This window comes from Pseudophryne corroboree, chromosome 2 (genome assembly GCF_028390025.1).
Source record: "Pseudophryne corroboree isolate aPseCor3 chromosome 2, aPseCor3.hap2, whole genome shotgun sequence".
In the NCBI taxonomy this organism is placed as follows: Eukaryota; Metazoa; Chordata; class Amphibia; order Anura; family Myobatrachidae; genus Pseudophryne; species Pseudophryne corroboree.
Window position 1 is genome coordinate 789,115,460 of NC_086445.1, and position 24,622 is coordinate 789,140,081.

A 24,622-nucleotide genomic window follows, 5' to 3' on the forward strand; every position below is an offset into this window, starting at 1 on the left:
GCACTTAAAGATCCAGCAGATAGGAGGATGGAAAATATCCAAAAAAGTATATACACACATACAGGTGTTATACTACGACCAGCTATAGCGACAGCCTGGATGTGCAGTGCTGGGGCAGCTTGGTCAGAGTCCCTGATTGAAAATATTGATACCCTGGATAGGGACAATGTTTTACTGTCTTTAGAGCAAATAAAGGATGCGTTTCTTTATATGCGTGATGCACAGAGGGATATTTGCACACTGGCATCACGGGTAAGTGCTATGTCCATTTCGGCCAGAAGAAGTTTATGGACGCGACAGTGGTCAGGTGATGCGGACTCAAAACGGCATATGGAAGTTTGGGAGGAGTTATTTGGTGTTGGTCTATCGGATTTGGTGGCCACAGCTACAGCCGGGAAATCCACCTTTTTACCTCAAGTCACTCCCCAACAGAAAAAGACACCGACTTTTCAGCCGCAGCCCTTTCGTTCCTTTAAAAACAAGAGAGCAAAGGGATATTCATATCTGCCACGAGGCAGAGGAAAGGGGAAGAGACTGCAACAGGCAGCTCCTTCCCAGGAACAGAAGCCCTCCCCCGCTTCTACAAAAGCCTCAGCATGACGCTGGGGCTTCTCAAGCGGACTCGGGGGCGGTGGGGGGTCGTCTCAAAAATTTCAGCGCGCAGTGGGCTCACTCGCAGGTGGATCCCTGGATCCTGCAGATAATATCTCAGGGTTACAGGTTGGAACTAGAGACGTCTCCACCTCGCCGTTTCCTGAAGTCTGCTTTACCAACGTCCCCCTCCGACAGGGTGACGGTCTTGGAAGCCATTCACAAGCTGTACTCTCAGCAGGTGATAGTCAAGGTACCCCTTTTACAACAAGGAAAGGGGTATTATTCCACTCTATTTGTGGTACCGAAGCCGGATGGCTCGGTAAGACCTATTCTAAATCTGAAATCCTTGAACCTGTACATAAAAAAGTTCAAGTTCAAGATGGAGTCACTCAGAGCGGTGATAGCGAACCTGGAAGAAGGGGACTTTATGGTATCCTTGGACATCAAGGATGCGTATCTCCACGTTCCAATTTACCCCTCACACCAGGGGTACCTCAGGTTCGTCGTACAGAACTGTCACTATCAGTTTCAGACGCTGCCGTTTGGATTGTCCACGGCACCTCGGGTCTTTACCAAGGTAATGGCCGAGATGATGATTCTTCTTCGAAGAAAAGGCGTATTAATTATCCCATACTTGGACGATCTCCTAATAAGGGCAAGGTCCAGAGAACAGCTAGAGATGGGACTAGCACTGTCTCAAGAAGTGCTAAAGCAGCACGGGTGGATTCTGAATATTCCAAAATCCCAGTTAATTCCGACAACACGTCTGCTGTTCTTAGGGATGATTCTGGACACGGTTCAGAAAAAGGTTTTTCTCCCGGATGAAAAAGCCAAGGAGTTATCCGAACTTGTCAGGAACCTCCTAAAACCAGGAAAGGTGTCTGTACATCAATGCACAAGAGTCCTGGGAAAAATGGTGGCTTCTTACGAAGCAATTCCATTCGGCAATTCCACGCAAGAGTTTTCCAGAGGGATCTGCTGGACAAATGGTCAGGGTCGCATCTTCAGATGCACCAGCGGATAACCCTGTCTCCAAGGACAAGGGTATCTATTCTGTGGTGGTTGCAGAGTGCTCATCTATTGGAGGGCCGCAGATTCGGCATACAGGATTGGATCCTGGTGACCACGGACGCCAGCCTGAGAGGCTGGGGAGCAGTCACACAAGGAAGAAACTTCCAGGGCGTGTGGTCGAGCCTGGAAACGTCTCTTCACATAAACATTCTGGAACTAAGAGCAATCTACAATGCTCTAAGCCAGGCAGAACCTCTGCTTCAAGGAAAACCGGTGTTGATCCAGTCGGACAACATCACGGCAGTCGCCCATGTAAACAGACAGGGCGGCACAAGAAGCAGGAGTGCAATGGCAGAAGCTGCAAGGATTCTTCGCTGGGCGGAGAATCATGTGATAGCACTGTCAGCAGTGTTCATCCCTGGAGTGGACAACTGGGAAGCAGACTTCCTCAGCAGACACGACCTTCACCCGGGAGAGTGGGGACTTCATCCAGAAGTTTTCCACATGCTTGTAACCCGTTGGGAAAGACCAATGGTGGACATGATGGCGTCTCGCCTCAACAAAAAACTGGACAGGTATTGCGCCAGGTCAAGAGATCCGCAGGCAATAGCTGTGGACGCGCTGGTAACGCCTTGGGTGTACCAGTCGGTGTATGTGTTTCCTCCTCTGCCTCTCATACCAAAAGTATTGAGAATTATACGGCAAAGAGGCGTAAGAACGATACTAGTGGCTCCGGATTGGCCAAGAAGGACTTGGTACCCGGAACTTCAAGAGATGATCACGGAGGATCCGTGGCCTCTACCTCTGAGAAGGGACCTGCTTCAGCAGGGGCCCTGTCTGTTTCAAGACTTACCGCGGCTGCGTTTGACGGCATGGCGGTTGAACGCCGGATCCTAAAGGGAAAAGGCATTCCGGAAGAAGTCATTCCTACCTTGATTAAAGCAAGGAAGGAAGTAACCGCGCAACATTATCACCGCATTTGGCGAAAATATGTTGCGTGGTGCGAGGATCGGAGTGCTCCGACGGAGGAATTTCAACTGGGTCGATTCCTACATTTCCTGCAATCAGGATTGTCTATGGGTCTCAAATTGGGATCTATTAAGGTTCAAATTTCGGCCCTGTCGATTTTCTTCCAGAAAGAATTGGCTTCAGTTCCTGAAGTCCAGACCTTTGTTAAGGGAGTACTGCATATACAGCCCCCTGTGGTGCCTCCAGTGGCACCGTGGGATCTCAATGTTGTTTTGGACTTTCTCAAATCTCATTGGTTTGAACCACTAAAAAATTTGGATTTGAAATATCTCACATGGAAAGTGACCATGCTACTAGCCCTGGCTTCGGCCAGGAGAGTGTCAGAACTGGCAGCTTTATCTTACAAAAGCCCATATCTGATTTTCCATTCGGACAGGGCAGAACTGCGGACTCGTCCGCATTTTCTCCCTAAGGTGGTGTCAGCATTTCATCTGAACCAGCCTATTGTAGTGCCTGCGGCTACAAGCGACTTGGAGGACTCCAAGTTGTTGGACGTTGTCAGAGCTTTAAAAATATACATTTCAAGGACAGCTGGAGTCAGGAAATCTGACTCACTGTTTATACTATATGCTCCCAACAAGTTGGGCGCTCCTGCGTCTAAGCAGACTATTGCGCGCTGGATTTGTAGTACGATTCAGCTTGCACATTCTGTGGCAGGCCTGCCACAGCCAAAATCGGTAAATGCCCACTCCACAAGGAAGGTGGGTTCTTCTTGGGCGGCTGCCCGAGGGGTCTCGGCATTACAACTCTGCCGAGCGGCTACGTGGTCGGGGGAGAACACGTTTGTAAAATTCTACAAATTTGATACCCTGGCTAAGGAGGACCTGGAGTTCTCTCATTCGGTGCTGCAGAGTCATCCGCACTCTCCCGCCCGTTTGGGAGCTTTGGTATAATCCCCATGGTCCTTTCAGGAACCCCAGCATCCCCTAGGACGATAGAGAAAATAAGAATTTACTTACCGATAATTCTATTTCTCGGAGTCCGTAGTGGATGCTGGGCGCCCATCCCAAGTGCGGATTATCTGCAATAATTGTACATAGTTATTGTTACCTAAATCGGGTTATTGTTGTAGGGAGCCATCTTTCAGAGGCTCCTCTGTTATCATACTGTTAACTGGGTTTAGATCACAGGTTGTACGGTGTGATTGGTGTGGCTGGTATGAGTCTTACCCGGGATTCATAAATCCTTCCTTATTGTGTACGCTCGTCCGGGCACAGTATCCTAACTGAGGCTTGGAGGAGGGTCATAGGGGGAGGAGCCAGTACACACCACCTGATCATAAAGCTTTACTTTTTGTGCCCTGTCTCCTGCGGAGCCGCTATTCCCCATGGTCCTTTCAGGAACCCCAGCATCCACTACGGACTCCGAGAAATAGAATTATCGGTAAGTAAATTCTTATTTTTTTTTAAATGAGGAGAAGCTTATGCAGCAGCTCCCTCCTCTTTACACTGTCCGAGTGACAGTGTGAACCTGGCTGCTGCCGCTGCTGGCTGCCTGTAGGGGGAGCTGCAGCGGAAGCGCGCAGCTCCTCTCAGGCAGTTCAAGGGGCCATGAGACAGAGCTACGTGAGGCAGTGTCTGCTGTTTTCGGCTCCCACTGTAGTGTAAGGTGAGGAGGGGGTTCTGTTCATTGTTAATGGATGTGTGTATTGCTATGTAAAATGTATAGTGTGTGTGTATTAATGTATGTATGCTAAGTACATGTATAGTGTGTGTGTGTAACTGTATGTTTGCTGTGTGCATATATAGTGTGTGTATGTATATATGCTGTATGCATGTGTACTGTGTGTGCATGTGTACTGTGTGTATGTACAGTATGCTGTGTGCATGTATAGTGTGTAACTATGTATGCTGTGTGTGTATGTATATATGCTGTATGCATGTGTACTGTGTGTGTGTGTGTGTGTGTGTGTGTGTGTGTTGTGTGCATGTATACTGTGCGTGTGTGGCTGTGTGCATGTATACTATGTTTGTATGTTTGCATGTATACTGTTAGTATGTATAGTGTGTGTGTGTGTATGTATGATGTGTGCATGTAAACTGTGTGTGTACACATGTATGCTGTGTACAGTATGTGTGTATGTCTATGTACAGATGTTCTGTGTGTGTGTGTGTATATATGTATGTATGTGTGTGTGTGTGTGTGTGTATGTACGTATGTATATGTGTGTATATATGTATATATATGTATATTTCTCTGACGTCTTAAGTGGATGCTGGGACTCCGTAAGTACCATGGGGAATAGCGGCTCCGCAGGAGACTGGGCACAACTAAAAGAAAGCTTTAGACTAACTGATGTGCACTGGCTCCTCCCACTATGACCCTCCTCCAGACTTCAGTTAGAATCTTGTGCCCGGCTGAGCTGGATGCACACTAGGGGCTCTCCTGAGCTCCTAGAAAGAAAGTATATTTTAGGTTATTTATTTTACAGTGAGATCTGCTGGCAACAGACTCACTGCAGCGAGGGACTAAGGGGAGAAGAAGCGAACCTACCTGACTGGAGATAGTTTGGGCTTCTTAGGCTACTGGACACCATTAGCTCCAGAGGGATCGAACACAGGACCCGACCTCGATCGTTCGGTCCCGGAGCCGCGCCGCCGTCCCCCTTACATAGCCAGAAGCAAGAAATGGTCCGGAAAATCGGCGGCAGAAGACCTCGGTCTTCAACAAGGTAGCGCACAGCACTGCAGCTGTGCGCCATTGCTCCTCATGCACACCTCACACTCCGGTCACTGATGGGTGCAGGGCGCTGGGGGGGGGGGGCGCCCTGAGCAGCAATATAAACACCTTGGCTGGCAAATCATCACAATATATAGTCCCAGGGCTATATATGTGATAAATTACCCCTGCCAGAATTCCTGAAAAAAGCGGGAGAAAAGTCAGCCGAAAAAGGGGCGGGGCTAACTCCCACAGCACACTGGCGCCATTTTTCCCTCACAGCTCCGCTGGAAGGATCGCTCCCTGGCTCTCCCCTGCAGTATCAAGCTACTAAGGGTAAAAAAGAGAGGGGGGGCACTAAATTTAGGCGCAGTATAACTTATATAGCAGCTATAAGGGGAAATAATTCAGTTAATCCCTGTATTATTATAGCGCTCTGGTGTGTGCTGGCATACTCTCTCTCTGTCTCCCCAAAGGGCTTTGTGGGGTCCTGTCCTCTGTCAGGGCATTCCCTGTGTGTGTGCGGTGTGTCGGTACGGCTGTGTCGACATGTTTGATGAGGAGGCTTACGTGAAGGCGGAGCAGATGCCGATAAATGTGATGTCACCCCCTGCGGGGTCGACACCTGAGTGGATGGTTATGTGGAAGGAATTACGCGACAGTGTCGACTCCTTACATAAAAGGTTTGACGACATACCAAATATGGGACAGCCGGCTTCTCAGCCTGTGCCTGCCCAGGCGTCTCAAAAGCCATCAGGGGCTCTAAAACGCCCGCTACCTCAGATGGCAGACACAGATGTCGACACGGATACTGACTCCAGTGTCGACGACGATGAGACTAATGTAACTTCCAATAGGGCCACACGTTACATGATTGAGGCAATGAAAAATGTGTTGCATATTTCTGATGTTACCCCAGGTACCACAAAAAAGGGTATTATGTTTGGAGAGAAAAAACTACCAGTAGTTTCTCTATCGTCCTAGTGGATGCTGGGGTTCCTGAAAGGACCATGGGGAATAGCGGCTCCGCAGGAGACAGGGCACAAAAAGTAAAGCTTTTCCAGATCAGGTGGTGTGCACTGGCTCCTCCCCCTATGACCCTCCTCCAGACTCCAGTTAGATTTTGTGCCCGGCCGAGAAGGGTGCAATTCTAGGTGGCTCTCATAAAGAGCTGCTTAGAGAAAGTTTAGCTTAGGTTTTTTATTTTACAGTGATTCCTGCTGGCAACAGGATCACTGCAACGAGGGACAGAGGGGAGAAGAAGTGAACTCACCTGCGTGCAGGATGGATTGGCTTCTTGGCTACTGGACATCAGCTCCAGAGGGACGATCACAGGTACAGCCTGGATGGTCACCGGAGCCGCGCCGCCGGCCCCCTTGCAGATGCTGAAGTAAGAAGAGGTCCAGAATCGGCGGCTGAAGACTCCTGCAGTCTTCTAAAGGTAGCGCACAGCACTGCAGCTGTGCGCCATTTTCCTCTCAGCACACTTCACACGCAGTCACTGAGGGTGCAGGGCACTGGGGGGGGGCGCCCTGGGAGGCAAATGTAAACCTATATAAAGGCTAAAAATACCTCACATATAGCCCCCAGAGGCTATATGGAGATATTTAACCCCTGCCTGTATTCACAAAATAGCGGGAGACGAGCCCGCCGAAAAAGGGGCGGGGCCTATCTCCTCAGCACACGGCGCCATTTCCTCTCACAGCTCCGCTGGTCAGGACGGCTCCCAGGTCTCTCCCCTGCACTGCACTACAGAAACAGGGTAAAACAGAGAGGGGGGGCAAATTTAATGGCAATATCTTGATATATATAAAGCAGCTATAAGGGAGCACTTATTATAAGGCTATCCCTGTCATATATAGCGCTTTTTGGTGTGTGCTGGCAGACTCTCCCTCTGTCTCCCCAAAGGGCTAGTGGGTCCTGTCTTCGTTTAGAGCATTCCCTGTGTGTCTGCTGTGTGTCGGTACGTGTGTGTCGACATGTATGAGGACGATATTGGTGTGGAGGCGGAGCAATTGCCAAATATGGGGATGTCACCTCCTAGGGGGTCGACAACAGAATGGATGCCTTTATTTATGGAATTACGGGATAGTGTCAACACGCTAAAGCAGTCGTTTGACGACATGAGGCGGCCGGACAATCAATTAGTGCCTGTCCAGGCACCTCAAACACCGTCAGGGGCTGTAAAACGCCCTTTGCCTCAGTCGGTCGACACAGACCCAGACACAGGCACTGATTCCAGTGGTGACGGTGACGAATCAACCGTATTTTCCAGTAGGGCCACACGTTATATGATTTTGGCAATGAAGGAGGCGTTACATTTAGCTGATACTACAGGTACCACTAAACAGGGTATTATGTGGGGTGTGAAAAAACTACCTATAGTTTTTCCTGAATCAGAAGAATTAAATGACGTGTGTGATGAAGCGTGGGTTGCCCCTGATAAAAAGCTGATAATTTCAAAGAAATTATTGGCATTATACCCTTTCCCGCCAGAGGTTAGGGAGCGCTGGGAAACACCTCCTAGGGTGGACAAGGCGCTAACACGCTTATCAAAACAAGTGGCGTTACCTTCTCCTGAGACGGCCGCACTTAAAGATCCATCAGATAGGAGGATGGAAAATATCCAAAAAAGTATATACACACATGCAGGTGTTATACTACGACCAGCTATAGCGACTGCCTGGATGTGCAGTGCTGGGGTAGTTTGGTCAGAGTCCCTGATTGAAAATATTGATACCCTGGACAGGGACAATATTTTACTGTCGTTAGAACAAATAAAGGATGCATTTCTTTATATGCGTGATGCACAGAGGGATATCTGCACACTGGCATCACGGGTAAGTGCTATGTCCATTTCGGCCAGAAGAGCTTTATGGACGCGACAGTGGACAGGCGATGCGGATTCAAAACGGCATATGGAAGTTTTGCCGTATAAAGGGGAGGAGTTATTTGGAGTCGGTCTATCAGATTTGGTGGCCACGGCTACAGCCGGGAAATCCACCTTTCTACCTCAAGTCACTCCCCAACAGAAAAAGGCACCGACTTTTCAACCGCAGCCCTTTCGTTCCTTTAAAAATAAGAGAGCAAAGGGCTATTCATATCTGCCACGAGGCAGAGGTCGAGGGAAGAAACAGCAACAGGCAGCTCCTTCCCAGGAACAGAAGCCCTCCCCGGCTTCTACAAAAGCCTCAGCATGACGCTGGGGCTTCTCAAGCGGACTCGGGGACGGTGGGAGGTCGTCTCAAAAATTACAGCGCGCAGTGGGCTCACTCGCAGGTAGATCCCTGGATCCTGCAGATAATATCTCAGGGGTACAGGTTGGAATTAGAGACAGATCCACCTCGCCGTTTCCTGAAGTCGGCTTTACCAACGTCCCCTTCCGAAAGGGAGACGGTTTTGGAAGCCATTCACAAGCTGTACTCTCAGCAGGTGATAGTCAAGGTACCTCTTCTACAACAAGGGAAGGGGTATTATTCCACTCTATTTGTGGTACCGAAGCCGGATGGCTCGGTAAGGCCTATTCTAAATCTGAAGTCCTTGAACCTGTACATAAAGAAGTTCAAGTTCAAGATGGAGTCACTCAGAGCAGTGATAGCGAACCTGGAAGAAGGGGACTTTATGGTATCCTTGGACATCAAGGATGCGTATCTCCACGTTCCAATTTACCCCTCACACCAGGGGTACCTCAGGTTCGTTGTACAAAACTGTCACTATCAGTTTCAGACGCTGCCGTTTGGTTTGTCCACGGCACCTCGGGTCTTTACAAAGGTAATGGCCGAGATGATGATTCTTCTTCGAAGAAAAGGCGTATTAATTATCCCATACTTGGACGATCTCCTAATAAGGGCAAGGTCCAGAGAACAGCTAGAGATGGGATTAGCAATATCTCAAGAGGTGCTAAAGCAGCACGGATGGATTCTGAATATTCCAAAATCCAAATTAATGCTGACAACTCGTCTGCTGTTCCTAGGGATGATTCTGGACACGGTTCAGAAAAAGGTTTTTCTTCCCGAGGAAAAAGCCAAGGAGTTATCCGACCTGGTCAGGAATCTCCTAAAACCAGGAAAGGTGTCTGTACATCAATGCACGCATCTTCAGATGCACCTGCGGATAACCCTGTCTCCAAGGACAAGGGTATCTCTTCTGTGGTGGTTGCAGAGGGCTCATCTATTGGAGGGCCGCAGATTCGGCATACAGGATTGGATCCTGGTGACCACGGACGCCAGCCTGAGAGGCTGGGGAGCAGTCACACAAGGAAGAAACTTCCAGGGAGTGTGGTCGAGCCTGGAAAAGTCTCTTCACATAAACATTCTGGAAATAAGAGCAATCTACAATGCTCTAAGCCAGGCGGAACCTCTGCTTCAAGAAAGACCGGTGTTGATCCAGTCGGACAACATCACGGCAGTCGCCCATGTAAACAGACAGGGCGGCACAAGAAGCAGGAGTGCAATGGCAGAAGCTGCCAGGATCCTTCGCTGGGCGGAGAATCACGTGATAGCACTGTCAGCAGTGTTCATCCCGGGAGTGGACAACTGGGAAGCAGACTTCCTCAGCAGACACGATCTTCACCCGGGAGAGTGGGGACTTCATCCAGAAGTTTTCCACATGCTAATAAACCGTTGGGAAAGACCAATGGTGGACATGATGGCGTCTCGCCTCAACAAAAAACTGGACAGGTATTGCGCCAGGTCAAGAGATCCGCAGGCAATAGCTGTGGACGCGCTGGTAACACCTTGGGTGTACCAGTCGGTGTATGTGTTTCCTCCTCTGCCTCTCATACCAAAGGTATTGAGAATCATACGGCAAAGCGGAGTAAGAACGATACTAGTGGCTCCGGATTGGCCAAGAAGGTCTTGGTACCCGGAACTTCAAGAGATGGTCACGGACGATCCGTGGCCTCTACCTCTAAGACAGGACCTGCTTCAGCAGGGACCGTGTCTATTCCAAGACTTACCGCGGCTGCGTTTGACGGCATGGCGGTTGAACGCCAGATCCTAAAAGGAAAAGGCATTCCAGAAGAAGTCATTCCTACCTTGATTAAGGCAAGAAAGGAAGTCACCGCGAAGCATTATCACCGCATTTGGCGGAAATATGTTGCGTGGTGCGAGGATCGGAGTGCTCCGACGGAGGAATTTCAACTGGGTCGTTTCCTACATTTCCTGCAATCAGGATTGTCTATGGGTCTCAAATTGGGATCTATTAAGGTTCAAATTTCGGCCCTGTCAATATTCTTCCAAAAAGAATTGGCCTCAGTTCCTGAGGTCCAGACTTTTGTCAAAGGAGTACTGCACATACAGCCTCCTGTGGTGCCTCCGGTGGCACCGTGGGATCTAAATGTAGTTTTAGATTTCCTCAAATCCCATTGGTTTGAACCACTAAAAAATGTGGATTTGAAATATCTCACATGGAAAGTGACTATGTTACTGGCCCTGGCGTCCGCCAGGAGAGTATCTGAACTGGCGGCTTTATCTTATAAAAGCCCTTATTTAATTTTCCATTCGGATAGGGCAGAGCTGCAGACGCGTCCGCATTTTCTCCCTAAGGTGGTATCAGCGTTTCACCTGAACCAGCCTATTGTAGTGCCTGCGGCTACAAGCGACTTGGAGGACTCCAAGTTGTTGGACGTTGTCAGAGCTTTAAAAATATACATTTCAAGGACGGCTGGAGTCAGAAAATCTGACTCGCTGTTTATACTGTATGCACCCAACAAGTTGGGTGCGCCTGCTTCTAAGCAGTCGATTGCTCGTTGGATTTGTAACACAATTCAACTTGCACATTCTGTGGCAGGCCTGCCACAGCCTAAATCTGTTAAGGCCCATTCCACAAGGAAGGTGGGCTCATCTTGGGCGGCTGCCCGAGGGGTCTCGGCATTACAACTCTGCCGAGCAGCTACGTGGTCAGGGGAGAACACGTTTGTAAAATTCTACAAATTTGATACCCTGGCAAAGGAGGACCTGGAGTTCTCTCATTCGGTGCTGCAGAGTCATCCGCACTCTCCCGCCCGTTTGGGAGCTTTGGTATAATCCCCATGGTCCTTTCAGGAACCCCAGCATCCACTAGGACGATAGAGAAAATAAGAATTTACTTACCGATAATTCTATTTCTCGGAGTCCGTAGTGGATGCTGGGCGCCCATCCCAAGTGCGGATTATCTGCAATACTTGTACATAGTTATTGTTAACTAATTCGGGTTATTGTTTAGGGAGCCATCTTTCAGAGGCTCCTCTGTTATCATACTGTTAACTGGGTTTAGATCACAAGTTGTACGGTGTGATTGGTGTGGCTGGTATGAGTCTTACCCGGGATTCAAAATCCTCCCTTATTGTGTACGCTCGTCCGGGCACAGTACCTAACTGGAGTCTGGAGGAGGGTCATAGGGGGAGGAGCCAGTGCACACCACCTGATCTGGAAAAGCTTTACTTTTTGTGCCCTGTCTCCTGCGGAGCCGCTATTCCCCATGGTCCTTTCAGGAACCCCAGCATCCACTACGGACTCCGAGAAATAGAATTATCGGTAAGTAAATTCTTATTTTTTCCTCCATCTGAGGAATTAAATGAAGTGTGTGAAGAAGCGTGGGCTTCCCCCGATAAGAAACTGGTAATTTCTAAAAGGTTACTAATGACGTACCCTTTCCCGCCAGAGGATAGGTCACGTTGGGAAGCATCCCCTAGGGTGGATAAAGCGCTCACACGCTTGTCAAAGAAGGTGGCACTACCGTCTCCGGATACGGCCGCCCTAAAGGAACCTGCTGATAGAAAGCAGGAGGCTATCCTGAAGTCTGTATATACACACACAGGTATTATACTGAGACCAGCTATTGCTTCAGCATAGATGTGCAGTGCTGCAGCTGCGTGGTCAGATTCCCTGTCGGAAAATATTGATACCCTAGACAGGGACACTATATTGCTAACCGTAGAGCATATTAAAGACGCAGTCTTATACATGAGAGATGCACAGAGGGATATTTGCCGGCTGGCATCTAAAATAAGTGCAATGTCCATTTCTGCCAGGAGAGGGTTATGGAATCGGCAGTGGACAGGTGATGCAGATTCTAAAAGGCACATGGAAGTTTTGCCTTATAAGGGTGAGGAGTTGTTCGGGGATGGTCTCTCGGACCTCGTTTCCACAGCAACAGCTCGGAAGTCTACAATTTTTTACCCCATGTTCCCTCACAGCCAAAGAAAGCACCGTATTATCAGGTACAGTCCTTTCGGCCCCATAAGGGCAAGCGGGTTAAAGGCGCGTCCTTTCTGCCCAGAGGCAGAGGGAAAAAGCTGCAGCATACAGCCAGTTCCCAGGAGCAAAAGTCCTCCCCCGCTTCCTCCAAGTCCACCGCATGACGCTGGGGCTCCACAGGCGGAGCCATGTACGGTTGTGGCCCCTCTCAAAAACTTCAGCAATCAGTGGGCTCGCTCACGGGTGGATCCCTGGATCCTTCAAGTAGTATCTCAGGGGTACAAGCTGGAATTCGAGACGTCCCCCCCCCCCCCCCCCCCCACCCCCCCCCCCCGCCGTTTCCTCAAATCTGCCTTGCCAACAACTCCCTCGGGCAGGGAGGCAGTGCTAGAGGCAATTCACAAGCTGTATTCCCAGCAGGTGATAGTCAAAGTGCCCCTACTTCAACAAGGACGGGGTTACTATTCCACAATGTTTGTGGTACCGAAACCGGACGGTTCGGTGAGACCCATTTTAAACTTGAAATCCTTGAACACATATATAAAAAAATTCAAGTTCAAGATGGAATCGCTCAGGGCGGTTATTGCAAGCCTGGACGAGGGGGATTGCATGGTATCACTGGACATCAAGGATGATTACCTGCATGTCCCCATTTACCATCCTCACCAGGAGTACCTCAGATTTGTGGTACAGGATTGTCATTACCAATTCCAGACGTTGCCGTTTGGTCTATCCACGGCTCCGAGGGTATTTACCAAGGTAATGGCCGAAATGATGATACTCCTTCGAAAGAAGGGAGTTTTAATTATCCCGTACTTGGACGATCTCCTGATAAAGGCGAGGTCCAGGGAGCAGTTGTTGGTCGGGGTAGCATTATCTCGGGAGGTGCTACAACAGCACGGCTGGATTCTAAATATTCCAAAGTCACAGCTGGTCCCTACGACACGTCTACTGTTCCTGGGGATGGTTCTGGACACAGAACAGAAAAAAGTGTTTCTCCCGGAGGAGAAGGCCAAGGAGCTGTCATCTCTAGTCAGAGGCCTCCTAAAACCAAAACAGGTGTCGGTGCATCACTGCACGCGGATCCTGGGAAAGATGGTAGCTTCCTACGAAGCAATTCCATTCGGCAGGTTCCATGCAAGAACCTTTCAGTGGGACCTGTTGGACAAGTGGTCCGGATCGCATCTTCAGATGCATCGGCTGATAACCCTGTCTCCAAGGACCAGGGTGTCTCTGCTGTGGTGGCTGCAAAGTGCTCATCTTCAAGAGGGCCGCAGATTCGGCATACAGGACTGGGTAATGGTGACCACGGATGCCAGCCTTCGAGGCTGGGAGGCAGTCACACAGGGAAGAAACTTCCAAGGGCTATGGTCGAGTCAGGAGACTTCCCTACACATAAATATTCTGGAACTGAGGGCCATTTTCAATGCCCTCAGTCAGGCAAAACCCCTGCTTCAAAACCAGCCGGTACTGATCCAGTCAGACAACATCACGGCAGTCGCCCATGTAAACCGACAGGGCGGCACAAGAAGCAGGACGGCGATGGCAGAAGCCACAAGGATTCTCCGATGGGCGGAAAATCACGTGTTAGCACTGTCAGCAGTGTTCATTCCGGGAGTGGACAACTGGGAAGCAGACTTCCTCAGCAGGCACGACTTCCACCCGGGAGAGTGGGGACTTCATCCGGAAGTCTTCCAACTGATTGTAAACCGTTGGGAAAGGCCACAGGTGGACATGATGGCATCCCGCCTAAACAAAAAGCTAGAAAGATATTGCGCCAGGTCAAGAGACCCTCAGGCGATAGCTGTGGACGCTCTAGTGACACCGTTGGTGTACCGGTCGGTTTATGTGTTCCCTCCTCTTCCTCTCATACCAAAGGTACTGAGGGTAATAAGGAGAAGAGGAGTAAGAACTATACTCATTGTTCCGGATTGGCCAAGAAGAGCTTGGTACCCGGAACTTCAAGAAATGATCTCAGAGGACCCATGGCCTCTGCCGCTCAGACAGGACCTGCTGCAGCAGGGCTGCGTTTGACGGCATGGCGGTTGAACGCCGGATCCTGAAGGAAAAGGACATTCCGGAGGAAGTCATTCCTACGCTGATTAAAGCTAGGAAAGAAGTGACCGCGAACCATTATCACCGCATTTGGCGAAAATATGTTGCGTGGTGTGAGGCCAGGAAGGCCCCAACGGAAGAATTTCAGCTGGGCCGTTTCCTGCACTTCCTACAGTCAGGGGTGACTATGGGCCTAAAATTGGGTTCCATTAAAGTCCAGATTTCGGCTCTATCGATTTTCTTTCAAAGAGAACTGGCTTCACTGCCTGAAGTTCAGACTTTTGTTAAGGGAGTGCTGCATATTCAGCCCCCTTTTGTGCCTCCAGTGGCACCTTGGGATCTCAACGTGGTGTTGGATTTCCTAAAGTCTCATTGGTTTGAGCCACTTAAAACCGTGGAATTGAAATATCTCACGTGGAAAGTGGTCATGTTGTTGGCCTTGGCTTCGGCCAGGCGTGTATCAGAATTGGCGGCTTTGTCATGTAAAAGCCCTTATCTGATTTTTCATATGGATAGGGCAGAATTGAGGACCCGTCCCCAGTTTCTCCCTAAGGTGGTATCAGCTTTTTATTTGAACCAACCTATTGTGGTGCCTGCGGCTACTAAAGACTTGGAGGCTTCCAAGTTGTTGGACGTAGTCAGGGCCCTGAAAATTTATGTTTCCAGGACAGCTGGCGTCAGAAAGACTGACTCGCTATTTATCCTGCATGCGCCCAACAAGTTGGGTGCACCTGCTTCAAAGCAGACTATTGCTCGCTGGTTCTGTAGTACGATTCAGCTTGCACATTCTGCGGCTGGACTGCCGCATCCTAAATCAGTGAAAGCTCATTCCACGAGGAAGGTGGGCTCTTCTTGGGCGGCTGCCCGAGGGGTCTCGGCTTTACAACTTTGCAGAGCAGCTACTTGGTCGGGGTCAAACACATTTGCTAAATTCTACAAGTTTGACACCCTGGCTGAGGAGGACCTAGAGTTTGCCCATTCGGTGCTGCAGAGTCATCCGCACTCTCCCGCCCGTTTGGGAGCTTTGGTATAATCCCCATGGTCCTTTCGGAGTCCCAGCATCCACTTAGGACGTCAGAGAAAATAAGAATTTACTCACCGGTAATTCTATTTCTCGTAGTCCGTAGTGGATGCTGGGCGCCCATCCCAAGTGCGGATTGTCTGCAATACTTGTATATAGTTATTGTTTAACTAAAGGGTTATTGTTGAGCCATCTGTTGAGAGGCTCAGTTGTTATCATACTGTTAACTGGGTATTGTATCACGAGTTATACGGTGTGATTGGTGTGGCTGGTATGAGTCTTACCCGGGATTCAAAATCCTTCCTTATTGTGTCAGCTCTTCCGGGCACAGTATCCTAACTGAAGTCTGGAGGAGGGTCATAGTGGGAGGAGCCAGTGCACACCAGTTAGTCTAAAGCTTTATTTTAGTTGTGCCCAGTCTCCTGCGGAGCCGCTATTCCCCATGGTCCTTACGGAGTCCCAGCATCCACTACGGACTACGAGAAATAGAATTACCGGTGAGTAAATTCTTATTATATGTATATATATATACATACATACATACATACATACACACACACACACACACACACACACACACACACACACACACACACCTTGTGCAGTGTGCTGGCTACTCAATTACGAGCACACACACACATACACGCGCGCGCACGGAAACCCCCTCATGAAAATCCTGCGTTTGCCACTGGTGACGGCTACGGGAGAAGAGGGGGCCCACATATGGAGTCTGCACACAGGTCCCCTCCTCTCTAGAAACGCTGCTGACTCTACAATATAAATATCTCATAGGTACTTGGTCATAAATATCATATGAAAGAACTCCAGTTAGCACAGAAAAGACCAGCACACCAATTTGCAAGTGGAAAAAATTGCAATTTTTCTTTTTTGTATTGAATTAATCTGTGCAGCTTGAAAAGCATCAGTTACTATAAGTTAAAAAGTAAGAAGCAACATACAGATGTAGCCATGCTCGTCGTAGCTACATCTTACCATGATCGCACCTTGTTAGGCATGATCACATGTACGTCTGGGGTGTGAGTGTATCTTAGACATGCACGCACTCTATTCGCATTAATGGGAGCTGCAAATGGCTAGACGCTGGCACACCTAGCTGCACCGAGAGTGCTTATATAGTGCAGATGTAGCCACGATGAGCATGTCTTCATCTGTTTATACTTATCAAGCATTATATCAAGCATTATAGGCAGCAAGCATTATAGGCAGAGTGCAGACTCAGTTACAGCCTAAAAGAGCAGCTTTCAATAGTAGCATAATATGGGCAGCCCCGCAGCCTTTAACATATAACTTTAGCAGCCATTCAGGAGCAGAGTATCATTATATATACTGTATAAAGAAATGGAGCAGATTCTGGCAGATACTGCACACTTTCATTGTATTCTGTACTGAATAATTGTAAGATACTAATTAAGAGACTCGGAGTACAATGCCGCTGACCGCTGTGCAGCCTGAACCAAAATGTATCATTGCGTTTTACCTTTTCAGATATCTTCAACTCAAAGGGGGTTATTCAGACCTGATCGCTCGCTAGCAGTTTTTTGCATCGCTGCGATCAGATAGTCGCCACATACAGGGGAGTGTATTTTAGCTGTGCAAATGTGCGAACGCATGTGCAGCCGAGAGTTACAACTAAATTTTGTGCAGTTTCTGAGTTGTCCAGAACTTACTTAGCAGCTGCAATCCCTTCAGCCTGCCGGGGCCGGAATTGACGTCAGACACCTGCCCTGCAAACGCTTGGACACGCCTGCGTTTTTCCAACCACTCCCAGAAAACGGTCAGTTGACACCCACAAATGCCTTCTTCCTGTCAGTCTCCTTGTGATCGGCTGTGCAAATGGATTCTTCGTGAAATCCATCATACAGCAACGATCCGCTTTGTACCTGTGCAATGCGCCTGCGTATTGCGGTGCATATGCATGCAAAGTTCTGACCTGATCGCAGCGCTGCAAAAAACGCTAGCGTGCAATCAGGTCTGAATGACACCCAAAATTCGGTGTAACAATGTGGCCACATGAAGATAAGCTTGTGGGCTTTGACTGAAGATTACTGTAGCCAGGGCTGGTGCTAAGGTGTTCGGCGCCCCCCTGCAAACTATAAATTTGTGGCCTTCCATATTTTACAAAGGGACAGTGTGCTTTGGAAAAAGGGATGTGATCTCACCGATCCCTCTAAACCAGAGATGAGCGGGTTCGGTTGGTTGAGATCCGAACCCCCCCCGAACTTCACCTATTTTACACGGGTCCGAGGCAGCCTCGGATCTTCCCGCCTTGCTCGGTTAACCCGAACGCAGGATTCTCGAGAGATTCGGATTCTATATAAAGAGCCGCGCGTCGCCGCCATTTTCACTCGTGCATTGGAGATTAAACGGAGAAGACGTGGCTACGTTCTCTGCCTGAAAAGCTCATATCTGTGCTCAGTGTGCTGCAAATATCTGTGCTCAGTGTGCTGCAGATATCTGTGCTCAGTGTGCTGCAAATATCTAAGTTCTCTGCCTGAAAAGCTCCATATCTGTGCTCAGTGTGCTGCAACTATCTGTGCTCAGTGTGCTGCAAATATCTACATTCTCTGCCTGAAAAGCTCCATATCTGTGCTCAGTGTGCTGCAAATATCTGTGCTCAGTGTGCTGCATTTTGGTGACCAACAGTATATAGTTGTACAGTACAGTAGGCCATTGCTGTATCTTGCAGCTCCGTGTCACTGCAAGTATCCATTCTATATCTGTGCTGCATTTTTGTGAGCAGTATATATTGTGTTACAGTGCAGCATTTTGGTGACCAACAGTATATAGTTGTACAGTACAGTAGGCCATTGCTGTATCTTGCAGCTCTGTGTCACTGCAAGCATCCATTCCATATCTGTGCTGCATTTTTGTGAGCAGTATATATTGTATTACAGTGCAGCATTTTGGTGACCAACAGTATATAGTTGTACAGTAGGCCATTGATGTATCTTGCAGCTCTGTGTCACTGCAAGTATCCATTCCATATCTGTGCTGCATTTTTGTGAGCAGTATATAAAGTAGTACAGTGCAGCGTTTTGGTGACCAACAGTATATAGTTGTACAGTACAGTAGGCCATTGCTGTATCTTGCAGCTCTGTGTCACTGCAAGTATCCATTCCATATCTGTGCTGCATTTTTGGGAGCAGTATATATAGCAGTACAGTGCTGCATTGTGGTGACCACCAGCACATAGTAGTACAGTACAGTAGGCCATAGCGTTATCTTGCTGCACCGTGTCACTTCTAGTATCCTGATCAGTGCTTAATATCTGTGCTCAGTGTCAGTGCTGCATTGTGGTGACCAGTATACTACAGTACAATAGTCCAGTGCTGTTCTCGCTGCTCAGTGTCAGTTCTCCGTAGTATCATCAGTGATCAGTATAATCAGTGCTCAGTAAAATCAGTGCTCAGTAAAATCAGTGCTCAGTAAAATCAGTGATCAGTATAATCAGTGCTCAGTAAAATCAGTGCTCAGTATAATCAGTGCTCAGTAAAATCAGTGATCAGTATAATCAGTGCTCAGTAAAATCAGTGTTCAGTATAATCAGTGTTCAGTATAATCAGTGCTCAGTAAAATCAGTGCTCAGTATAATCAGTGATCAGTATAATCAGTTCTCAATATAATCAGTGCGCTGTTAGACGTTCACCCGTTGTCCGCCATTAGTGCATTGGGATTTAGACAATTGATGAAGTTATTGTGTCCCCGGTACAAAATCCCATCTAGATTTCACTTCACTAGGCAGGCGATAGCGAGATTTTACCAATTAATATCAGTGATTTATAATTATTAATTACAATGATCTTGCCAAATAATTCCTGTGATTTTGTCATTTTCTTCCAGTGATTTGGACCGATAATACCATTGATTAGAACGAATAATTCCTGTGATTTTGTCATTTTCTTCCAGTGATTTGGACCAATAATACCATTGATTACAATGAATAATTCCTGTGATTTTGTCATTTTTTTCCAGTGATTTCGACCAATAATACCATTAATTACAACAAATAATTCCTGTGATATTGAGGTGTTTGTGTCGCTTAGTTTAGCCATCCAGCGACCACAGTGCACCTCTTTTTCTCTTTTCTTTGCATCATGTGCTGTTTGGGGACTATTTTTTAAGTGCCATCCTGTCTGACACTTCCGTATATGTCCAGTGGTACTGCCATTTGATATAATTCCTGACATTACTGCCATTTAATTCCAGTGATTTTGTCATTTTCCTCCAGTGATTTGGACCAATAATACCATTGATTAGAACAAATATTTCCTGTGATATTGAGGTGTTTGTGTCGCTTAGCTTAGCCATCCAGCGACTACAGTGCACCTCTTTTTCTCTTTTCTTTTCATCATGTGCTGTTTGGGGACTATTTTTTTAAGTGCCATCCTGTCTGACACTGCAGTGCCACTCCTAGATGGGCCAGGTGTTTGTGCCGCCCACTTGGGTCGCTTAGCTTAGTCATACAGCAACCTCGGTGCAAATTTTAGGACTAAAAATAATATTGTGGAAAATCTAGGATCGAGCACTGTGGCCAAAATGTAGTGCTCTGATTTCAACAGATTGACCACCCGTGAATCCTGGTTAAGCTAATTAAGGGCTCCATCCACAAGTCCCACATGCCTAGCGGAATCGCTCTGTTTTAGCTCCTCCTTCAATCTCTCCAGCTTCTTCTGCAAAAGCCTGATGAGGGGAATGACCTGACTCAGGCTGTCAGTGTCTGAACTGACTTAACGTGTGGCAAGTTTAAAGGGTTGCAGAACCTTGCACAACGTTGAAATCATTCTCCACTGCGCTTGAGTCAGGTGCATTCTCCCTCCTTTGCCTATATCATAGGTAGCTGTATAGGCTTGAATGGCCTTTTGCTGCTCCTCCATCCTCTGAGGCATATAGCCCCTCTATATGAATTCCACCTCGTTACCACCTCTTGCTTCAGATGATGGCAGGGCAGGTTCAGGAGTGTTTGCTGGTGCTCCAGACTTCGGCACGCGGTGGCTGAATGCCGAAAGTGGCCCGCAATTCTTCGGGCCACCGACAGCATCTCTTGCACGCCCCTGTCGTTTTTTAAATAATTCTGCACCAACAAATTCAATATACTGTATGTGCAAAACATGGGACGTGCTGGAATTTGCCCAGATGTAATGCACGCACAATATTGGTGGCGTTGTCCAATGTCACAAATCCCCAGGAGAGTCCAATTGGGCAGAGTCCATTCTGCGATGATGTTCCTCAGTTTCCGTAAGAGGTTGTCAGCTGTGTGCCTCTTATGGAAAGCGGTGATACAAAGCGTAGCCTGCCTAGGAACGAGTTGGCGTTTGCGAGATGCTGCTACTGGTGCCGCCGCTGCTGTTCTTGCTGCGGGAGGCAATACATCTACACAGTGGGCTGTCACAGTCATATAGTCCTGAGTCTGCCCTGCTCCACTTGTCCACATGTCCGTGGTTAAGTGGACATTGGGTACAACTGCATTTTTTAGGACACTGGTGACTCTTTTTCTGAGGTCTGTGTACATTCTCGGTATCACCTGCCTAGAGAAATGGAACCTAGATGGTATTTGGTACCGGGGTCACAGTACCTCAATCAACTCTCTAATTCCCTGTGAATTAACGGTGGATACCGGATACACGTTTAACACCACCACAGCTGCCAAGACCTGAGTTATCCGCTTTGCAGCAAGATGACTGCTGTGATATTTCATCTTCCTCGCAAAGGACTGTTGGACAGTCAATTGCTTACTGGAAGTAGTACAAGTGGTCTTCCGACTTCCCCTCTGGAATGACGATCGACTCCCAGCAGCAACAACAGCAGCGCCAGCAGCAGTACGCGTTACACTCAAGGATGCATTGGAGGAATCCCAGGCAGGAGAGGACTCGTCAGACTTGACAGTGACATGGCCTGCAGGACTATTGGCTTTCCTGTCTAAGGAGGAAATTGACACTGAGGGAGATGGTGGTGTGGTTTGCAGGAGCTTGGTTACAAGAGGAAGGGATTTAGTTGGCAGTGGGCTGCTTCCGCTGTCACCCGAAGTTTTTGAACTTGTCAATGACTTCTAAAGAATGTGCTCCAGGTGGCGTATAAGGGAGGATGTTCCTAGGTGGTTAACGTCCTTACCCCTACTTACTACAGCTTGACAAAGGCAACACACGGCTTGACACCAGTTGTCCGCATTTCTGTTGAAATAATTCCACACCGAAGAGGTGATTTTTTTTTCTGTATTTTGACCAGGCATGTCAATGGCCATTTTCGTCCCACAGACAACAGGTGTCTCCCCGGGGAACCTGACTTAAACAAACCACCTCACCATCAGAATCCTCCTTGTCAATTTCCGCGCCAGCAACACCCATATCCTCATCCTGGTGTACTTCAACAGTAACATCTTCAATTTGACTATCAGGAACTGGACTGCGGGTGCTCCTTCCAGCACTTGCAGGGAGCGTGCAAATGGTGGAAGGCGCCACCTCTTCCCGTCCAGTGTTGGGAAGGTCAGGCATCGCAACCGACACAATTGGACTCTCCTTGGGGATTTGTGATTTAGAAGAACGCACAGTTCTTTGCTGTGCTTTTGCCATCTTAACTCTTTTAAGATTTCTAGCAGGAGGATGAGTGCTTCCATCCTCATGTGAAGCTGAACCACTAGCCATGAACATAGGCCAGGCCCTCAGCCGTTCCTTGCCACTCCGTGTCGTTCATGGCACATTGGCAAGTTTACGCTTCTCCTCAGACGATTTTGATTTAGATTTTTGGGTCATTTTACTGAGCTTTATTTTTTTGGATTTTACATGCTCTCTACTATGACATTGGGCATCGTTGATGGCATTTCATCGTCTCGACCATGACTAGTGGCAGCAGCTTCAGCACGAGGTGGAAGTGGATCTTGATCTTTCCCTATTTTACCCTCCACATTTTTGTTCTCCATTTTTTAATGTGTGGAATTATATGCCAGTAATATATCAATAGCAATGGCCTACTACTATATATACTGCGCACAACTGAAATGCACCACAGGAATGGATGGATAGTATACTTGATGACACAGAGGTAGGTAGGGCAGTGGCCTACTGTACCGTACTGCTATATATTATATACTGGTGGTCAGCAAAATTATGCACTGTCCTCCTACTATATATATACTGTGCAAAACTTAAATGCACCACAGGTATGGATGGATAGTATACTTGACGACACATAGGTAGGTAGAGCAGTGGCCTACTGTACCATACTGCTATATATTATATACTGGTGGTCAGCAAAATGATGCACTGTCCTCCTACTATATATATACTGTGCAAAACTTAAATGCACCACAGGTATGGATGGGATAGTATACTTGACGACACAGAGGTAGGTAGAGCAGTGGCCTACTGTACCGTACTGCTATATATTATATACTGGTGGTCAGCAAAATTATGCACTGTCCTGCCTACTATATATATACGGTGCAAAACTTTAATGCACCACAGGTATAGATGGGATAGTATACTTGACGACACAGAGGTAGGTAGAGCAGTGGCCTACTGTACCGCACTGCTATATATTATATACTGGTGGTCAGCAAAATTATGCACTGTCCTCCTACTATATATATACTGTGCAAAACTTAAATGCACCACAGGTATGGATGGGATAGTATACTTGACGACACAGAGGTAGAGCAGTGGACTACTGTACCGTACTGCTATATATATACTGGTGGTCAGCAAAATTCTGCACTGTCCTCCTACTATACACTACAATGCAGCACAGATATGGAGCGTTTTTCAGGCAGAGAACGTATACTGGTGGTCACTGGTCAGCAAAACTCTGCACTGTCCTCCTACTATATAATACTGCTGGTCCCCAGTCCCCGCAATAAAGCAATTAGCACACTGAGCACAGATATTTGCAGCACACTGAGCACAGATATTTGCAGCACACTGAGAACAGATATTTGCAGCACACTGAACATAGAAACTGAGAGGATGCCTGCCTCGTCCTCTCACGATCATCTCCAATGCACGAGTGAAAAATGGTGGCGACGCGCGGCTCCTTATATAGAATACGATTCTCGCGAGAATCCAACCGCGGGATGATGTTTGGGCGCCCTCGGGTTAACCGAGCAAGGTGGGAGGATCCGAGTCTGCTCGGACCCGTGCAAGAAAGGGTGAAGTTCGGGGGGGTTCGGATCCCGAGGAACCGAACCCGCTCATTACTACTGGAAATGAGTGGAAATTTTCTTTATTGAGGTTAATAATAGTATGGGATCAAAATTACCCACAAATTCTATTATTTAAGCTGTTTTTGAGGGGTGTTTGAAAAAAAACACCCGAATCCGAAACACACCCGAATCCGACAAAAAAATTTCAGGGAGGTTTTGCTAAAACGCGTCCGAATCCAAAACACGGCTGCGGAACTGAATCCAAAACCAAAACACAAAACCCGAAAAATTTCCGGTTCACATCTCTACTCTAAATTTTTTTGAATTGTGATTTGAATAATGTACAAAAACAAAAAAACGTTTTATGAAATCACCATTTTTAGTATGGCAAACAATATACTGTATATCATTATATAAGATACAGTATACTGTATATCATATGGTTTTATTTCACTCCTATTAAAAATACTATTGTTATTGATATATTACCGTACATACAATTACAGAGAGCTGCTCTCAGAAATTGTGAGGCCCAGTACAAATGAAAAAGACAGGTTACCCCACCTCCTTGATCCACCCCTCCAAAAGCCTGGTGAATGCAGAGGTCTGGCCTGTTCCGGGCTCTGGCACGCTATTGCCCCTGTTGGATCCCAACATCTTGCTGCTGTCAGGCAAAAGACCCATAGTCCAGGAATCACTCTGCTTCTAGATCTGCTTTGTAGTAGTTGGAGGACGGAAGCACAGTCATTTTTAAACTGCTGTCTTGTGACCGCTTATCTGATTTTTCCTGCCGTATTCAAATTGGCTATGCTATATAAACCGGACCAGAGCGCAATATGGTGCCAGAGTATTTGCTCCCCTATAACTTCAGTGTTCCTTGTGATTTATCTTCCATTGGGAATTCTTGTGCCACATCAAATACTT

General features: G+C 47.7%; 1 long non-coding RNA gene across 1 annotated transcript in view; it reads left to right on the forward strand.

The window, feature by feature from the left end:
• Nucleotides 1–4,086: 4,086 nt before the first annotated feature.
• LOC135051244 (uncharacterized) overlaps nucleotides 4,087–24,622 on the forward strand; it is an 84,364-nt gene continuing 63,828 nt past the window's right edge. The window contains exon 1 of the long non-coding RNA XR_010242127.1: nucleotides 4,087–4,242. This is a non-coding gene — a long non-coding RNA (uncharacterized LOC135051244). The remainder of the gene's footprint in view (nucleotides 4,243–24,622) is intronic.